Raw genomic sequence first — 6,461 nt, 5'->3', positions numbered from 1 at the left:
GCATGATGTATAAGGTTGAAAGATAGGAATGGAAGAAAAAACAAAAAAGTAAGTGAAGTTATTACCTGGGTGCGTCTATCTTCTCTAAAGCTAAGATTCCGAGACTACCCTGGACAATTGCCTGCCACCCGACCACTGCCCCAACTGACCCATGCGGTTCAACAGTTCCTACATAAGGAATATTATATGATGATGTTTGATTGTTAACTCTGTAGATCGTGAAGGATCAAACAGGTATCCTAATGTTGCTTGTGGCTCATGATTACAAAGTATATACAATACAACATTTGAATCATTCAAGTAAAACTGGACACAGTGAAGTATATACAATACCACATTTGAGTTATTTTATCAAGCATATATATATATATATATATATATATATATATATATATATATATTGTGTATATTGGTAAAATAATTAAGGATATTTTATATTTTTTGAATATAGCTCCTGAAATACTTTGATGACAGGACATTCCCTTAGTCATTTAAAGGGTAAAGGAAATAAATTAGTATCATGAATTCATAAGGCTTTCTCTTACTTTTTTCCTTTTGGCCCAAAGAAAAAAAATAACTATATATGAAGAGTTACCTTTCTCTCTTCTTGAAGGGCTTGCAATTCTTAGAAGCTCTTAGTAATATCCCTTCCACCTAAAGCAGATATAAGCCTGGATGTGTTAGTAGGCTCCAAGTCCAAGACCCAAAAGACATAAATACCCTTTTGAAAGATGGTGGGACAGGGACTCGTTCTTGATCTCTCATATGTGAAAAAATACGTGAAAGCCCTCCTCATCGATGTAGATACCTCTAGAAATCATTCGAGGGCTATTTTTTACGGTGTGGATGAGAAGGGCATTAACGTCTTTTCAACAGAGAAGAGATCAAGGGTGATTCTCTGGCCCACCTCTTTGAACGGGAGATAATTGCAATTTTTTTCACATCAACAAGATGTGTAATATCCAATTGTTAAATATTGTATATTAACATCACTAACAAAAGACCATGTAAATATAAATGACTAATTTTTTTATATTCCAAATAAATGTAGTCCTGAACACTAGATACATAACATATAGTTGATAAAGATCCACATTGTGCTTCTGGAGGAATTTCAAATTCCAGCTGAGGAATCTACAAACATATGAAAGAAAGTCAACATACTTTGGGAAAAGGATTAGAGAAAAATTCTTTCATCATTAATCCAAATCAAATTTAAGGGGTAAAAGAATGCATTTTCCTCTATTGAACCAGAATCATATAGAGTCAAAGTTGTTTTTTTTACTTGCTAAAACCATTAGCAATAATGTGTAAACCGTTAATCAAGATGAACCTCATAAAGCTTCATTATTAATGGAGAAATCAGAAACACAAATAGTAAATTAGAAAAAAGTTATTTTCATTTGCTATAAGCATTTGCACTTTTAATAAATAAAAGCCAAGTTAGTCTCTAAAGTAGAAGTTCGTTTTAACAGAGTTTCAAGCATCAGAGTTCCTTTCCTTAAATAAGATAGAAGTGAGTTTTTTGTGTGGTAATATAATAACACACTAAGGCATGCCTTATAATAACATCAAAGAGAAAAATGATTACAAATTATATACAATACAACATTTGAATCTTTCAAGTCAAACTGAACACAGTGAAGTACCTTAATTGTAGCAGTTAGAGACTTCACTACTTGTCGATTAAGCATCTGTATTTGGGCAAAGAAAAACATTAGTGTAATTTAATAATAAAGGAAATTCCTATGTATGTTTGTGAAAAAAAAGGAAAATTGCAGGAACTGAATGTGGAATAATATGTTAGAATAGCAGACACTAATTCCCCTACTCCAGAACTCATCTTCACGAGGTAATTTAAGCGTTTTGGCAGTCGCCCCTGTAGCTCCATCACAGATTGCACCGCCTATTTGATATCCCTTGAAGACTACAGGCTTCAAAATGATTGGATAGCAATTCTTCCTGCACTTGTGATATTTCCATCATACCTGATTAGAATTATGAAAATTAGGTGTAAGAGTCAATGATGAAGACCACTTTTAAGTTTAATAAGATCAATCCACTACTAATAATAACATCAGTACTTTGGAAATTGAGATATGAACTTTGAACAACTATCACGGAATCCAGCAAGATTTGAACAATCTAAAAGGCTAAAACACTCCACACGGTTTCCCATCTGCATCACATTATCACAACACAAAAGATGTTTACTTTTTATACTAAAAATCCCCACAATGGATAAAAAGATACAAAATTACCTCGCTCCTCGTTATGTTGCTTATTTTCCCCAAGGTACTTCTTATATTGCCAAGCAATCCGCAAATCCTTCTACAAGCTCATAAAAAGGTAGAATTTACATTAATACAGTTGTAGTTGTGAAGAGAAAGATGCATGTTCCTAAGGAAAAATGGGAAAAAGTAAAGTAGTACCTGTTCTGCATCAATGTTACGAGATTTGTCATCTTTGGGGACTAAAGTAGTTGGCAAGGTTCCCAAAAAGGCTCTAGGGTTTTTGATTAGCTTGCATAAAGAATAGGTTGGTTGTGTACTACTCCTTGAGACATGAAAGTCCTTAACAAAAGCATATGATGAGGTGCTTCAGTGTCTTCCATGATCATTACCAGACTTCCTAAATGGAATCCCCCACCCAAAATCTCTAGATATTACATAAACAATTCATCCATTAAGAAATTATTGTCATACTTGTTTAGATGCTTTAATAAAATATAAAATGGGGGTATTGGGATTACTATCAAGATCCGGTATGCCTAATGAAAGAAAGATTGTTCCATTTGGTCCATACTTGAGACCAGGGACAGAAGAGGCAGGTGCAGCTGAAAAGTTCTTTGAGAAACTACTTGTCCGGACTTTCCAAGTAGCCATAAATATCAGACAGTTTTTTAATCCTCCTGAGAAATAAGAACAAACGGATCAAACAGGTAAACAACATATATAATGATTTTGGAGTAAATGATTTTATTAATAATCTTATATAATGTTTGTAGAATACTTGAACAACATCAATTTTGGAAGGAAACTACCAAAGCAGATATGCAATCTATTCCACATCGCTCATTAGTGTAAACTAGAAATTCTTCAAACAGGATTTGAAGATAAATTATTTTATAACTCTCTGAACCATAGTCCGCGTGAACTCCACGACAATCAGCGTCTTCGTGATTCCGAAGGAACGAGAAAAGATCGATTCTAGCTTTGCCCAAAAACCCTAGCTTCCATGGCCCTGTGAGCATTCATTGACAAACGAGACCGTAAACCTTTGATCATGGTGACCAGAAACCCTTCAATTTCAATTGGAACTGAAACCCAAGTTCCAGAAATAGTTGATTTTGTTGCCCTGTGAATGTAAAGTATTCAATTTGTTGTGAGAAATGAAGCAATAAGGATCGATCTATGGAGGATGTGGGACGTAATTTGAAGGATGAAAAAAACACTAATTTGAGGATGTGGGTCGATTTCCGGTATGCAAACTCGACGGGGTGCTTATAAAAAGCTTTGAGAAGCAACTGAGCTAGTGTTCTTATCAAAAGCTTTGAGAAGCTTTGAGAAGCATCATAAGTCGTAACAACGATAGGTGCATTCTTCATGTTTCTTTCTCTTTTCATCTCTGCCTCAGAGGGAGACTAGGGCTTGAAATTTCTTGATCTTCGGAGAGATATTAGAGCAGAGATCCGATGAGACGATTAACAAGTAAGGTCAGGAGTAGGGGAGAAGCAGATTGGAGAGGAGGGATAGGAGAGAATCGATTGTGAATATGAAAGATAGAAAAAAGGTAGAAAACAAGGAGGGTTTTCAAAATTTTGGGGATTTCATTTCCCCCTATCTACTAAACGAATGCGCGTTCATTAAAACTATAAAGCGACACTCACAGACGACGCGTGTTTAAGATACGGTGCCCTCCATGTTTTTTTTTCTTATAACACTAAATTAAGGGCACGCAATAATGCGTGACCTAAATCCTTAAATTTTTTGAAGAGATGACACTTTTTTAATGTCGATCTCTTTTGCGTAACATAGATCAATGAGCGTCGTAGTTTGCGCGTCGTAAAAGGGTCTTTTTCTTGTAGTGGGACTATCTATGAAAGCTTAGCCAACCTAAATGAACTTGGCCCATCACAAACATATATCATAGAGTCTATCTTTAATTAGTTCCTTTTGATCACTTAATTATTTACAAATTAATTCTTGATCAATACTAAATAAATAATATGATTATATATTAATATATTATAACTTATAATATATTAATATAAATCACAAGTATCATTTTTCCTCATCTTGTCAAGCCAATTGTCCTGATGCCCTGCAACCCAAATGGACCATGCCGGGTCGGGTCAAGTTATACTAATTATACTTATGGACTTAGACATTAATCCAACAATGGGTTGATTATGTAAATCATCCATAACTTGTATAGTGGACTAAAAGGCTGCATGGATCATCAAGTTGGGTTAAATCCATAGGATGCTCCATGGGAGTTACAAACCCATGGGCCATGGAAATGAAGACTCATGTCACATTAGCGTTTACATGGTGTAACCCTACGTGTGACACACTATATAAGGAACATGATACTCACGAAAATGGGCTACACTAAGAACAAGAGAGGGAAAGCCGATTTTTATAAGTGTTATACATACTCTAAAGTTATTCCAAAGCATTTTGTGTTGTGTGAAGGATTTGAGGCATCACACTTTGGGTGCTAGGGTCTTAGGGTTTTCAAGGGATCAAATCAACTACAAGGTGTGTAATTCTAGCCATCTTTTTGATTAAAAGTTACCCATGTATGCTAGATATGATTATGAACCTTCGAAATCATATTTTGCATGTATTTTAGAAAAACATAGATCCAAGCTTTTTTAGGGTTGCATGTACACTTAGGGGTGTTAGAATGCTCATAACCCATCAGTAGTATAATATCTAGGTTTGTTTGTTAATACTTTATGGAAAATAGTGTTAAAAATAGATTTTTTGAGCTGTCTGCACAGGGGACTCGACGAGTCCATAAGGAGGACTCGACGAGTCCAAGTGAAAGTCCATGTGTAATGGCTGTTCTAATCCATTTATAATGGCTAATATCAATTTTTCATGATCTTATGTTTTCATTTGTTCTTGAGACATTGATATGAATATTCATGTTCTTATGAGTTTTTGATAGATCATAGAAATTTCTTGTTTAAATGTTTAATTCATGATCTTTATGTGTTTTAATGGAGTCCATAACTTGTCCTCAAGTTATGGATAACCAAAAGTCACTTTGTGTTAAAAACCATTAAAAGAACACATAAGTTATAAAATGAAGAGTCTTCATTTTAATAACTTGTAAGTTATGAATTTGAAAGGTTTTGTAAAGTTACAAAACTTGCCCTCAAGTTTTGGAACATGTAAAGTCACTTAATAAACTTTAGTTCCAACCCCTAGATTTTTAAAAGTTAAAAATCAACCCTTATGCTTTATAATTTTATAAGTTAATATACATATATATATATATATATATATATATATATATATATATATATATATATATATATATATATATATATAAAAGAGCAAGTCGTCATACCATTAGTAGGCCTCATTCACGAAGCCGGTCTATAAGGGGGTATAAAGTTGCTGCCTATAAAATGGCAGCTTAATTGGTGTCCACTTTCACCTACCGCTTCCTTGATCGGTGGAGGGTCGTTAGCGGAACGGGTACGACAAGGACTTATAAATTCTCATTAAAATTATGATGAATATTATAAAGTAACTAAATCTGTTATTAAATTCCCAATCTTAGTTACTTTAGGAAAAATGTGAAAAAGGTGCTAATCTATGAAATTACACTTTACTCTTTGTTTATGTCGTTAGTGGAGCGTGTGTGGTTAATCGACACACTAACCTGGAGTTAACAAGGTAGGTAAAGGATGACTTAAAGTTTATTATAGGTCAGTGGAGAGCTTGTGGTTAACCGGAACATCGATTGAGTGATAAACTTTAAGGGTACCAAGTGATTTGCATGGTAAGTTCACACCTTATTTTGTGATCCTCGGTATCTTAGTCACAAAACTTGGAGGGCACTCTCGAGATTGAAACATGCCTTTGAAAAGTGCATTGAATCTCAAAAGAATTTAGGAATTTCTAAGAACCAATTAAAACCTAATAATTTATATTTCGGTTAATGGTGGAAATTGGTGAATTGCCATTCACCTACCTTTCAAATATGTTATAGTTTAGATTACGACATGCATCTTCTAAGTTATGATATATTGTGATTGGATCCTAACATTAATATTACATTTGGGTGTTTTATTAAGGACTACCTATATATCTAAACTAAACTTGTTCTCTTGTTTTTTAGATGTCTTCCAACAACACTACTTTTGGCTCAAACCTTACTGGATCCATTTCCCTCATGAACCTATGTAAGAGCATCATCTTCGATGGTTCCAACATTATGGA

At 34.2% G+C, this 6,461-nt stretch overlaps 1 pseudogene; it reads right to left on the bottom strand.

The window, feature by feature from the left end:
* Positions 1 to 1,936: 1,936 nt before the first annotated feature.
* Positions 1,937 to 2,885, bottom strand: LOC145016532 (elongator complex protein 4-like; annotated as a pseudogene).
* Between the last annotated feature and the right edge of the window lie 3,576 nt (positions 2,886 to 6,461).

This window comes from Lactuca saligna, chromosome 9 (genome assembly GCF_052625555.1).
Source record: "Lactuca saligna cultivar CGN05327 chromosome 9, ASM5262555v1, whole genome shotgun sequence".
In the NCBI taxonomy this organism is placed as follows: Eukaryota; Viridiplantae; Streptophyta; class Magnoliopsida; order Asterales; family Asteraceae; genus Lactuca; species Lactuca saligna.
Note: the sequence above shows the minus strand (reverse complement) of the source record. Positions and strands in the feature narration are given on the sequence as shown.